This window comes from Geotrypetes seraphini, chromosome 3, assembly GCF_902459505.1.
Source record: "Geotrypetes seraphini chromosome 3, aGeoSer1.1, whole genome shotgun sequence".
Classification (NCBI taxonomy): Eukaryota; Metazoa; Chordata; class Amphibia; order Gymnophiona; family Dermophiidae; genus Geotrypetes; species Geotrypetes seraphini.
In genome coordinates, this window is record NC_047086.1 from 6,507,506 (window position 1) to 6,522,092 (window position 14,587).

General features: G+C 43.0%; 1 protein-coding gene across 2 annotated transcripts in view; it reads right to left on the bottom strand.

The window, feature by feature from the left end:
* Positions 1 to 14,587, bottom strand: part of FIG4 (FIG4 phosphoinositide 5-phosphatase) — a 291,895-nt gene that overhangs the window by 119,507 nt on the left and 157,801 nt on the right. The window lies entirely within an intron of this gene.

Sequence of the window (14,587 nt, forward strand, 5' to 3'; positions counted from 1 at the left end):
GGTTCAGAGAATGGCCACCCGGATGGCCTCAAGGATCTCCCGTACGAAGAACGGTTAGACAAATTACAGCTATACTCGCTCGAGGAGCGCAGAGAGAGGGGAGACATAATCGAGACGTTCAAGTATCTCACGGGCCGCGTCGAGGCAGAGGAAGACATCTTCTTTTTCAAGGGACCTGCGGCAACAAGAGGGCATCCGTGGAAAATCAGGGGCGGGAAACTACGAGGTGATACCAGGAAATTCTTTTTCACTGAAAGGGTGGTTGATCGCTGGAATGGTCTTCCACTGCAGGTGATTGAGGCCATCAGCGTGCCTGACTTTAAGGCCAAATGGGATCGACACATGGGATCTATTCACAAGGCAAAGGTAGGGGAGGGTCATTAGGGTGGGCAGACTAGATGGGCCGTGGTCCTTATCTGCCGTCTATTTCTATGTTTCTATACCTTAAGAGGACAGGAAGGACAGGGGAGATATGATTCAGACGTTCAAATACTTGAAGGGTATTAACGTAGAACAAAATCTTTTCCAGAGAAAGGAAAATGGTAAAACCAGAGGACATAATTTGAGGTTGAGGGGTGGTAGATTCAGGGGCAATGTTAGGAAATTCTACTTTACGGAGAGGGTGATGGATGCTTGGAATGCGCTCCCGAGAGAGGTGGTGGAGAGTAAAACTGTGGCTGATTTCAAAGAAGCGTGGGATGAACACAGAGGGTTTAGAATCAGAAAATAATATTAAATATTGAACTAAGGCCAGTACTGGGCAGACTTGCATGGTCTGTGTCTGTATATGGCCGTTTGGTGGAGGATGGGCTGGGGAGGGCTTCAATGGCTGGGAGGGTGTAGATGGACTGGAGTGAGCTTTGACAGAGAGACTTCAGTAGTTGGAACCTAAGAACAGTACCGGAAAGAGCTTTGGATTCTTGCCCAGAAATAGCTAAGAAGAAAAAGAAAAAAAACAACCCAACAAATTTTTAGATTAAATCAGGTTGAGCAGACTGGATGGATCATTCGGATCTTTATCTGCCATCATCTACTATGCTACTATGTAACGTTCTGTAAAACATGGACCACTGCAGGCAGAATTAATCCCCGTTATTCAATGCCAGGCAATGTCCAGGCTAGCATTGAGTATCTGGGGCTGATTCAGCATGTTGAAGTCACTGGAGCTTATGGAAACCTCAGCCGATATTCAACCATAACCCGCATAAGTTCAAGCAGGTTCCCTCACCTAGTCCGATCTCCTGAAGCCAGTAAGCCCTAGACCAGGTCCCAGCCAATCCCCTCCCACTCCTTTAGGCCCTTCAGACCTACCTTTCCCTCTTACTTCTGTCCATTGTGGCTCCTTTTTCAGATAGGCCAGGATGAAGCTACTTTGCTATCAAACATTTTGGATTTAATAACCTAATGAATACTTAGAAACATAGAAATAGATGGCAGATAAGGGCCACGGCCCATCTAGTCTGCCCACCCCAATGACCCTCCCCTACCTATCTCTGTGAATAGATCCCACATGTCTATCCCATTTGGCCTTAAAATCAGGCACGCTGCTGGCCTCAATGACCTGAAGTGGAAGACTATTCCAGCGATCAACCACCCTTTCAGTGAAAAAGAATTTCCTGGTGTCACCGTGCAGTTTCCCACCCCTGATTTTCCACGGATGCCCCCTTGTTGCCGTAGGACCCTTGAAAAGGAAGATATCCTCTTCCACCTCGATGTGGCCCGTGAGATACTTGAACGTCTCGATCATGTCTCTCCTTTCTCTGCATTCCTCGAGTGAGTACAGCTGCAACTTCCCCAGCCGCTCCTCATACGGGAGATCCTTGAGTCCCGAGACCATCCGGGTGGCCATTCTCTGGACCGACTCTAGTCTTAGCACATCTTTATGGTAATGCGGCCTCCAGAATTACACAGTACTCCAGGTGTGGTCTCACCATGGATCTATACAATGGCATAATGACTTCAGGTTTACGCCTGACGAAACTCCTGCGTATGCAACCTATGATCTGCCTCGCTTTGGAGGAAGCTTGCTCCACTTGATTGGCAGTCTTCATGTCCTCACTGACGATCACCCCCAAGTCTCGTTCTGCTACTGTTCTTGCTGGGATCTCGCCATTAAGGGTGTAAGTCTTGCATGGATTTTGGCTGCCCAGGTGCATGACTTTGCTTTTTTTGGCATTGAAGCTGAGTTGCCAGGACCTAGACCAGCGCTCCAGTAGAAGTATGTCGTGCATCATGTTGTCAGGCATCGAATTTTCGTCTGTTGTGCTTTTGCCCACAACATTGCTTAGTTTGGCATCATCGGCAAATAATGTTATTTTACCTCGGAGCCCTTCTGCCAAGTCTCTTATATAGATGTTGAGCAGGATCGGGCCCAGGACGGAGCCCTGCGGCACTCCACTGATTACCTCCATCATTTCGGAGGGGGTGCCGTTCACCATCACTCTCTGAAGCCTACCTCCAAGCCAGTACCCAATCCATTTCGTCAATGTGTCGCCCAATCCTATAGAACTCATTTTGCTCAGCAACCTGCGGTGTGGTACGCTATCAAATGCTTTGCTGAAGTCCAGGTAAAAAATGTCCAGGGACTCCCCAAATCCAGCTTCGTCAACCAGTCAAAGAAGCTGATCAGGTTTGGATTGGCAGGATCTCCCCTTAGTAAATCCATGTTGACGGGGATCCCGTAGATTCTCCTCGTTCATGATCGTATCCAATTGGCGTTTGATTAGAGCTTCCATTAGTTTGTTCACTATTGATGTGAGACTCACTGGTCTGTAGTTTGCTGTCTCCGTCTTGGAGCCTTTCTTGTGGAGTGGAATGACGTTAGCCGTCTTCCAGTCCAACGGGACGTTACCTGTTCTAAGGGAGAGATTGAAGAGCACGGATAGCGGTTCCACCAAGACATCACACAACTCCCTGAGCACCCTGGGGTATAGGTTGTCAGGCCCCATTGCCTTGTTAACCTTGAGCTTTGATAGCAGTAGACACTGCTGGGTGTAAACTCAAAATTACTAAATGGGACAACTGATTCAACACTTGTCTGTAGCTGAAGGCCGAGTCCCGGCGCCTCGTGGGTGAAGACTGAGCAGAAGTATTCATTTAACAGTTGGGCTTTTTCCGAGTCTGTTTCTACATAGTCTCCGTCCGGTTTTCTGAGACGTACTATCCCGCCTGAGTTCTTATTTCTGTCACTGATATACCTGAAGAAGGATTTATCTCCTTTCTGGATGTTCTTTGCTAGAGACTCTTCCATGCGGAATTTGGCCTCCCTAAATGCTGTTTTGATGGCTTTTGACTTAGCCAGATAGTCTACTCTAGAGTCCTGTTTCCTTGATTGTTTGTAAGAGATAAATGCTTTTTTCTTCTCCTTGATTAGGTCCGAGATCTCCGCAGAGAACCACTGTGGCTTATTGTTCCTACTCCGTTTACTTACTGATTTAACATAGCGGTTTGTTGCTTCCTGTATGGTGGCTTTCAAAGTCGACCACATTTCTGCCAGTCAGAACAATGGAATAGAAAAATGTGTTTGGCCAGGCTTTGCAGGGTTAATTTGACACAGAAAAGCTATTCAAATCTGATGTCTGGTCAGGGTGTGACCATGTACATTTTTGGCTGCATGATCATTTCTTTTCTAGCTTGCACCATATCTGCTCAAACACATTTCAAACTAGAAACAATAAATACCCATTTTCAGGTTTTCTACATCTCCTTCCAAAATTGTGTGAACAAAACTCAGCAGCCTCGCAAGTTCTTCTTCCATTCTCCATTTAGGTGACCCTACCTTCCTTAATGAATGCTTCCCTCTTATTCCTTATGTTAATGGACCTAGATGCCTGATCACTATTAATAGGGCTTCATATTGTACAGCTCCAATCTCTCCTTCCTTCACTCTGTAAGGTGTGAAGTGTGTCAGTCTTGTAATAACATAACCCTGTGAGTTCTTCTTCCGTTCTCCTTTTAAGTGGTATATCTTTAAGGTAATTAATGAGATTATGAATCTTAAGAGTTTTAGTGAGAGGAAATTGACCTTCCTGAATTGCAGTGACACTTCTTTATTGTATGTGTGATTAAGGAGTCTAAGGCAGGCACTTTTTCATTATAAAGTAAAATTCATATACAGTACAAGAACAGCAACCCTGATCTTACTTGCAAGATGGTAGAACCTGCATAAAACTAGGGAAGTTATATGAATATCAAAAGGAAAAGATATGGGGAAATTGGGGGTCTGAGCTATAAGCAAAAATCCTCTGCACTCATTCTCCCCTGTGGGGGGATATGAGCCAGCTGCAGTCATAGCCAGATAACTGAAAAGGACCACCGTCATGAAAGTGACACTTTTCGGTAATGAGAGCTCGTCTTGTTCGCCAATTCTTAAGAGAGCTTTAAAACATCAGAACAGGAACATCCTGTATTCTCACGAGAAACAGAAATAGCAGTTCTTGCATTTGCAATCCTGTTACGATGCTGGCGAAGAAGCACAGAGCTGCAGGAGCAAAGGCACAAGCCAGGTAGGAGAGGGAGACTAGGGCTGAGGGAGGAGGAAGAGGGGGAGAGCTAGAATTGACAGGGGGCTGTTGCTTGGAAGAGGAGAGGCTGATGTTTTGCTGGGGGCTTGGAGAAGGGGGAGCTGACATTGTTGATGGTATTCGGGAAACAAGGGAGCTAATACCTTTTCTGGAGTTTGGAGAAGAAGGACTGAAACAGTTGCTGGGCTCAGTGAAGGGGATGGTTATTGCGAGTACTGAGAGAAAAAAGACTGGGGCTAGGAAACCTTGAGGGACTGAACCAGGTTGGCCACTGAAAATCAGCACTGGCCGGCTATTCTGTGGGTGGAGTTGGAGCACATAAAACAAAGTCCTATCTTCTTCCGGTGTCACTTAGGTGGGGACATGCTGAATATCACACTTAACCATATACGGGAGAGCTGCCCACAAATAACTATTCACATGAAATATCCGGGCATAATGCCACCAGTGGGCAAAAAATCACTGACCACTGCGGCCAGGATATTTATTTCTGTGTTTTTGGTCACCGAGTGGAATCCACCTAAAAAGACAATATAAATAAAGCATCTAATTTCCTCAAACCATCAACCCCTTAGATCAGAGTAATGAAGCTATAAGAATAAAAGGCAAATATAAAAACATTAGATGGGTTCTAGACCTCCGGTTTGCTGGTTTACTTTTCCTCTGGTGCTAGGGACATCTCCAGGGTTGCCCAAATCTAGCAACAACGCTACAACTAGCTGCTCAGCAGAGTCCAATTTTCACCCCTCCACCCACCAAGGGATCTGAATTAGGAAGCTTCTCAGCTAGCCGATTCTGCTCAAAATTGGCTTCTAAGGTCCAACTTCCTACTTTTTCCTTTTTAGAATTATTAGCTGGTAAATAAGTTGCCGTCCTGGGTCAGACTAAGGTTCAATCTACCTCAGTATCCTGTTTCCAACAGTGGCCACAAGTATCTGGCAGATTTCCAAAATGTGGTTTTTTTTGGATAGTTTATGAATACCTAAATTTAACAATTTTACTTTTGCACATAAGGTGCTTTACATTATTAAAAATTAATATTTTAATTCATTTATTTTAAACATATAAACCTAATTAAAAAATAGAACTCATCCCTATAATTGATAATGAGGTTGAAGTATCATAAATATGCCTAATTCTCAGTAAAGAGAATCTTATAACTTAGATGTTATTTCAGTTCTTCATTCTGAATGCATGTGGTGTAATCTACTTCAAAATCTTCTTCCTACCCTAAAGTTTTTGTTAATTTATTAATCAAAATAAAAAATATAGCTAACTAAATCAATGGGGAGTACAGTTTTTCTTTCAATTATATATCATTCAAAAATATATACTTAATACAAGAGCAACAACACTTATCTTGAAGGCTTCTCAGCCAGAGCCAACGTTGGGGGACCATAAACCATCAAGATAAGTGTTGTTGCTCTTGTATTAAGTATATATTTTTGAATGATATATAATTGAAAGAAAAACTGTACTCCCCATTGATTTAGTTAGCTATATTTTTTATTTTGATTAATAAATTAACAAAAACTTTAGGGTAGGAAGAAGATTTTGAAGTAGATTACACCACATGCATTCAGAATGAAGAATTGAAATAACATCTAAGTTATAAGATTCTCTTTACTGAGAATTAGGCATATTTATGATACTTCAACCTCATTATCAATTATAGGGATGAGTTCTATTTTTTAATTAGGTTTATATGTTTAAAATAAATGAATTAAAATATTAATTTTTAATAATTTAAAGCACCTTATGTACAAAAGTAAAATTGTTAAATTTAGGTATTCATAAACTATCCAAAAAAAACCCCATTGTGTTAGTCTATATCAGGGATCTCAAAGTCCCTCCTTGAGGGCCGCAATCCAGTCGGGTTTTCAGCATTTCTGCAATGAATATTCCTGAGATCTATGTGCATGCACTGCTTTCAATGCATATTCATTGGGGAAATCCTGAAAACCCGACTGGATTGCGGCCCTCAAGGAGGGACTTTGAGACCCCTGGTCTATATACATTTAAGTGTGGGTTGGATAATCTACAAATTGATCCATGTACTTAGTCAGAATTCCAAAATGTAGCATAATTCCACGCTACTTAGCCTAAAGGATAAGTGGTGGCTTCCTCAGATATGGGGGAAGCCACTGCTTGCCTTGGATTGGTAGCATGGAATGTTGCTACTCCTTGGGTTTTGGCCAAGTGCTCAGGACCTGGATTGGCCACCGTGAGAGCGGGCTACTGGGCTTGATGGACCATTGGTCTGACCCAGTAAGGCTGCTCTTATGTTCTGCCTTAATAATGGCAATTTGTCCAAACTGTTTCTAAACCCAGCTACAATAACTGCTTTTACCACTTGCTCCAGCAGTCAGTTCTAGAGTTAAATATAAATTAAGTGTAAAAATATTTTCTCTTGTTTTAAATAGGCTACTATATAATCTTTGTACTTTTTGATAAACAACCAATTCACATTTACTCATTCCACACCATTTAGGATTTTATGAACCTTTATAATATAAGAACATAAGAAAAGCCTTACTGGGTCAGACCAATGGTCCATCAAGCCCAGTAGCTCGTTCTCACGGTGGCCAATCCAGGTCACTAGTACCTGGCCAAAACCCAAGGTGTAGCAATATTCCATGCTACCAATACAGGGTAAGCAGTGACTTCCCCCATGTCTTTCTCAATAACAGACTATGGACTTTTCCTCCAGGAACTTGTCCAAACCTTTCTTAAAACCAGCTACGCTATCCACTCTTACCACATCCTCTGGCAACGCGTTCCAGAGCTTAACTATTCTCCCCTCAGTTGTTTCTTCTCCCAGTTGAAGAGCCCTAACCTCTTTAGCATTTCCTCATATGACAGACATTTCATTCCTTAATTATTTTGGTTGCCCTTCTTTATACCATTTCCATTATAATCTTTTTGAGATGCAGTGACCAGAAGAGCACATAGTACTTAATCTAATCCAATTCTTCATTTTATATACTACATCTTCCCTACAAAAGAGGGCTCGTAAGACTGCACAGTATATTAATTTAAACCCCCCCAAAACAAAACACTAATCTGAGAAAACAAGAAAGTCTTAAATCTTTTTTGAAAGATTTGATGGGTAGTGCATGACTGTAGATTGATGGGCAATTCAATCCATAAAGTAGTAAATAAAAAAAGAGCAAGACCGGAAGACTGATCATCTTTAAACAATGTAAGAGACAGCTTATAAACAGTAGAAGATCTATTACATTACATTACATTAGGGATTTCTATTCCACCATTACCTTGCACCTCAAAGCAATAGGTCTAGGTGCATTTTGATGATGTCACAATGATGTCAAGATTGTGCATCAGACATGTCCACTTGCTCTGAACCACAGCTATTGTGAGTAGGGCTTCTCTTTTTATTTTCTTAAACTTTGGGAATGCGGTTTAGTATGCAATATATTTCTTCATGTGCTTTGCTTGAGCAATGCATTTTTAAATATCTTTTTACCTTAATATCAAACTGGAGTGCCTTTTACACCAAAAAACAGAAGGTTTAGTATGAAATATATAAACATTTTTCATGTGCTTTGATTGAGGAACACAGGGGCCAAAGGAGTTTTTTTGGAAAATAGCAGAGGATCTGGACAAATGTTGAAGGTACACTTCTCCCTCTGTATTCGCGGTGGATATGGGTGGAACATAGCCGTGAATATGGAAAAACAGCCAGCGTTTTTGCTATTGGAACTGAAAATAACTAGAGACTCTGCAGCTGAAGGTACCTGGGACTGTGCTAGATGCTGCATACGTGAGCAGCTCTCTCTCTCTCGATCTCGCTTGTTGGGCTGGCTGGGCTTCGTGCAGGCTCTGCTTCTTCTCCGTGTCGCAATGAGAGGGGGCGGCGTCCTGCGTGAAGGCCGCGTCAGATTTCAAAGCGCTCAGCACTTGCATTTCCTGCACTGTCTTCCGGGTTGTTTTGTTGCCCTGTGGATTGTGTGGGGCTGCTCTCCTCAGAGCTTCGTAGATTTGCCATCACACAGGTGTTTCTGTCAGGTGAGCCCTCCAAAAGGCACTGTTTTTACTTTAATTGCTCTCTGTGACGTAACTCAGATTTTGCATGTGAATATTCAGTGGGTGAGGAAACAAATTGTAGTGGCCCAAGGCGACTAAGCGAAACCGGGAGTGCAGAAACCACAAATACGGAGGGAGAAGTGTACATGTTTGATATTTATATTCTATTCCTTTTAATTTGAATGTAATTCTTGTTTTTAGTTTGAATGTAATCTGCCTTGAACCGCAAGGTAATGGCGGAATAGAAATTACTAATATAATGTAATTTATCCTAGAGAAATGACTGCTTGTGAATCAAGAGGATATAAGCTTGGCTTTTAAATTGACATTTGGTTTAATGGCTGAGTGTGTGGTGCAGTGGTTAGAGCTACAGTCTTAGCACTCTTAGGTTGTGGTTTCAAATCCCTCACTGCTCCTTGTGACCCTGGGCAAGTCACTTAATACCCTCATTGCTCCAGGTACACTAGAAAAGAGTATGAGCCCACAGGGACAGAAGGGAAATATGATAAAGTAGCCAAATGTAAATACCACTTAGGATATAACTGGTATATAAATAATTAAAAGATAAATAAATAAAATATAACAGTGGTGCCATTTTACTGCATATAATTTTAATGTAAAAAACATCATAAAATTGCCATTCTAATGACGTAATAACGCTAAAAAGCCATAACATTATAGATATTGTCAGAACGTCTATGCGACGCCTAATAGGCGATTCTATAAAGGATGTCTAATTATACAGACGCACTTAAATTCACTGGACACCGCCGAGCGCAATTCTCTATTATACGTCTATGCATAATAGACGTTCTTCAACCCGCCAGTCCGTGGACCGGTGCTGGTCCACAGGAAATTTCTGCCGGTCCGCGCAGGGCTGGCGAGATTGATTAACATCAGTTTCCTGCCGGTCCACGCAGAGCTGGCAAAATCGACGAGATATTTTCAGCTGGTCCGTGCTGGGCAGGAGAGATCATGGGGAGCCTCCGACAGTGGCTTTCTCCCCTCTCTGCAGCTCTCCTTACTTACCAGCGCAGCGATTCAGGAAGGCAGCCTTGGGGCTTTTGCTGAGTCGCAGCCATCTCTGATGAAGCAACTTCCTCTTTCCTCAGAGGCAGCACGACCCAACAAAGGACCTGAGGCTGCCTTCCTGAATCGCTGCGCTGGGAAGTAAGGAGAGCTACTGGGAGGGGAGAAAGCCACTGTTGGAAGCTGGGAAGCTGCTGGGCATGGTAAAAAAAATAAAAAAGGGACAGCTGCTACTGGACCAGAAGGGAACATAAGAACATAAGAACATAAGAACTGCCATCTCCGGATCAGACCTTTGGTCCATCAAGTCCGGCGATCCGCGCACGCGGAGGCCCTGCCAGGTGTACCCTGGCGTAATTTATAGTCCATCATATCTTTATATGCCTCTCTTAAGGAGATATGCATCTAGTTTGCTCTTGAAGCCTAGGACGGTCGATTCCGCAATAATCTCCTCTGGGAGGGCATTCCAGGCGTCAACCACTCTCTGAGTGAAGCAGAACTTCCTGACATTAGTCCTGAACCTGTCCCCCCTTAGCTTCATTTCATGTCCTCTAGTCCGTGTCAAATTGGACAATGTAAATAATCTTCTCTGCTCTATTTTGTCGATTCCTTTCAGTATTTTGAAGGTCTCGATCATATCCCCACGCAGTCTCCTTTTCTCTAGGGAGAACAATCCTAGTGTTATAAGTCTATCCTCGTATTCCAGTTTCTCCATACCCTTCACCAGTTTTGTTGCTCGTCTCTGCACCCTCTCCAGCAGTTTTATATCCTTCTTTAGGTAGGGAGACCAATGTTGGACGCAGTATTCCAAGTGTGGTCTGACCATTGCCCTATAAAGCGGCATTATAACTTTCTCCGATCTACTCGAGATTCCTTTCTTTATCATGCCCAACATTCTATTTGCCTTCTTTGCCGCTGCCGCGCATTGTGCCGACGGCTTCAGGGTCCTATCTATCAGTACACCCAGGTCCTTTTCTTGTTCACTCTTCCCCAGAGTTGCACCTGACATTGTATACTCGTATTCCTTATTCTTATTGCCTAAATGCATTACCTTGCATTTCTCCACATTGAACTTCATCTGCCATTTCTCCGCCCATGTTTCTAACCGACACAAGTCGCTCTGGAGTTCCTCTCTATCCTCCTGCGATCTGATCGCCCGGCATAGTTTTGTATCATCTGCAAACTTGATGATCTCACTGGTTGTTCCTTCCTCCAGGTCATTGATATAAATATTAAAAAGGATCGGCCCAAGTACCGAGCCCTGTGGTACACCACTAGTCACTTTCTCCCAGTCGGAGAACTTCCCATTTATGCCCACTCTCTGCTTTCGGTTTTCCAGCCGCTGCTGGGAGCGGAGGAGGGAAAGGAGTCTAGGAAGCTGCTGGGTAAGAGAAAAAGGGACAGCTGCTACTGGACCTGGAGAGGGAGAAGGAAAGATGCTGCTGGGAGAGGAGGAGGGAAAGGAGTCTGGGAAGATGCTGGGCAAGGGAAAAAAGGGACAGCTGCTACTGGATCTGGAGAGGGAGAAGGAAAGATGCTGCTGGGAGAGGAGGGAAAGAAGTCTGGGAAGATGCTGGGCAAGGGAAAAAAGGGACAGCTGCTACTGGACCTGGAGAGAGAGAAGGACAGATGCTGCTGGGAGGGGAGGAGGGAAAGGAGTATGGGAAGCTTCTGGACAAAGGAGAAAGAGAGATGCTGCTGGGAGGGGAGGAAGGGAAAAGAGTTACTGCTGGACAGGAGGAGGAGGGAAGGGAGAAGGAAAAAAGGAAGGAAGCAGCTGGCAGGGAGATTAGAGGAAGGGAAAGGGAGAGACAGGCATGAGAAAGTAGATAAATTGATGATGGGAAGGAGTCAGCAGAGAAATAAGCAGAGAGGGACAACGATGCTAAATCTGGTGTAGGAGAGATAAAAATGAAGAGAGCAGTGAAGCTGGAATGAATCATGTAAAAAGGAGAGAGGCTGGATGGAAAAGGGAGAGGGGCATAGAAAGAAGACAGATATCATATGGAAGGGGGAGAGGGCAGACAGTGGATGGAAGGGACAGATGCTAGATTGAAGAGACGGAGAGGGCAGACACTGGAAGGAAGAGAGTGAAAAGAAGATGAAAGCAGAAACCAGAGACGACAAAATAATTTTATTTCTATTTTGTGATTAGAATATATCCGATTTGAAATATATCCTGCTAGAGTTGGTGTTAGACATAACTGGGGACTCCAAAGCCCAGGCAGTGCTTCTTTAGTTTCCAGCTGGCTTAGGGTGCTCTCTGTCCAGGGCGCAGTTGCCCTAGTTGCATTCCCCTAACACTATTCCTGTCATGTGTGACTGCAGTATTCTGTTAGCATGATATTTCTGTGTAGCATTCTGTAATAATTTGGTTTGTTCAGTTTTCTTGATAGTAGAGGGGATATATGTGAAGGGGAGGGGAGACAGGGGTTTTGTTGATCCTTGCTCTGTATTATTTGTATTTATAAAATGACAATTGTACAGAATATTGTTTCTTTTTATACTTTAATAAAATACTTTCAATATAAAATCATAACTGAGGCTTGTGCGGATGGGATCTGATGATTTGCGGGGACCGAGCTCGCGGAGATGGGGCGGAAACGGGTTTTTTAAATTTTAGTCCTAGTACTTTGCCAGTGCACAAAATAATTCTTTTATTTCTGCTGGTCCACGGGTGTAAAAAGGTTGAAAAACACTGATCTATCACCACCTGATGGCTGCTCAGAAAGGAAAGTGGAAGTGCCACATTAGAAATCAGGATTAACCAATAACAAAGTCTCAACACCCTGGTTCAAACCCAGGGTGCTCCTTGTGACCCTGGGCAAGTCACTTAATCCCCCCATTGCCCCAGGTACAGTAGATACGGAAAAATGCCTGAATAAATTCATGTAAACCGTTCTGAGCTCCCCTGGGAAAATGGTATAGAAAATTGAATTTAATTAATTATACTTGATCCGGAAAAGTACAGGGACCCGGAGTTCCTCTTATTATACAGGTGTCATACTGTATGATCATTAAATAATAAATATTCTGCAGTATTTTCAATCATTTGTAGACAGCGTATAGTAAATCCACTATTTCTTTCGGCTAATTCCCCTTTAGAGATAGTAGCTAACTGCCTGACTTCATGGCCAAGTACTCTAGCCTAAAAGAATATGAAAGTCAACAGCCTGACAGTAAATTAACTTGGCCCAATAAAAGAAATGACTGGATAATCACTATGTGCGATCTGCAGCAAAATAAATTCATAGATTTTGCACTAGAAATCTGATATGGATTTCATCACCTCACGCTCCAGTGTAACATATTTCTGGGAATTTGCAAAACACAAAGTATTTGCTTCCAGTAAATAACAAAGCTGCAGTAATTGAAAATTTAATTATAACCAAGCCGTTACATTACTGGCAAGACAAGTGGGTGCAGTTACCAGATTTCATTGCATTTGTTAATGTGATTGCCAGTTATTCTGGGATAAAGTTTTATGAAGGGCTATAATAGAGATATAATGGTTTTGGTGAAACTGCAGGCTACAATTTCTCTGCCTCTGAGTCTTTGAAAGAGGTGAAGTTACTAGATTCGCTAACTGGCAAATTCTATATAGTCCATCTAAAGTTAGGTGCCTGGTCTGAGAGACAGAAGGTGTGAAAGGTCTAAATTTAGGTTTGTTTTGGCAAAACTAAGTTGAGAGGGTCAAGGATTTGAGATCCCTGTGTGGAATACTTCCAGTAACTGTAGATGAAGCAGTATCAGAGTGTTATAAGTGAACAGTAAAAGTAGATGATCTAAGAGAGACAATAGGAGGAAGAGAAAAATAATTGATGCAAAGTATCAAGTACTGCAGACCTGCATAACTTCGGCCCTCGCCAGGCCAGGTTTTCCCCAATGAATTATGCATGAGATCTATTTGCATGCATTGCTTTCAATGCATATTCATTGGGGAAATCCCGAAAACCGGACTAGATTCAGCCCTCGAGGACCAGAGTTGTGCAGGCTTGAAGTAGTGGAAAAGATGAGATCAAGGAGATTTATTTTAGAAATTTCTATTCTACTTATAACCTAAGCCAGACATGGTGAACTCCGGTTCTCGAAGGCCGGAATCCAATCGGGTTTTCAGGATTTCCCCAATGAATATGCATGAGATCTATTTGCATGCACTGCTTTCAATGCACATTCATTGGGGAAATCCTGAAAACCCAATTGGATTCCAGCCTTCGAGGACCGGAGTTGCCCATGTCTGACCTAAGCGGATTGCAGAGTTCACATACAAATCCAGAGTAAAATAACAATACATCTTCACAAGAGCAGACAACCCAACAAAATAATGCATCCTATAAACATAACAGAATGCTTTAACAACTACCGGTAAATGTCTTTTCAAAAGTGAAACTGCTCCCCCAATGTAGGTATAATTGTTCATTTACTAAAGGGGCTGCTACGCCAATATGTGCTTGGAGGCATTCCCATGGGAGGGGCATCTACATGATGAGCTTTCAGAATCAACTATACCTCTTCTACTTTGGCCTTCTACAATGCAAAAAATGAGCAGAATGCCTCAGTTTCAAAATAGCTCTGGTCACCATCTACTCAAGTTACAGAAGGCCGTCATTAGGTCTATGGACAAAGGAGAAGTGAGATTGGCCCCGGAAGCATGCAAGCCCTCCTATGTGAACTTTAAGGGATGCCACTGCTAAGCCTTGGTCAAGGGCCTCTTGGAAGGGGCAGGAGGAGGAGGAGTTGAAAAGTTGTGATTGACATCTTCTGTAGTATGCTCGCGAGTTCAGATGGATAACCCTATGGTTCAGCATACCATCCCTATTGCACTGGAAATACGTTTGTTTAGGACTCAAAACATCATACTCTGAAAGCAAAATGCAAAGGGTGGACAGGAGTGAAACGTCAAGTGGACTGAACTAGGAAATAATTTAACTGGTTGCCATGTTCTTCATAACCACCGTGACAGTATTAATTGCTTTGGACAGAACTAG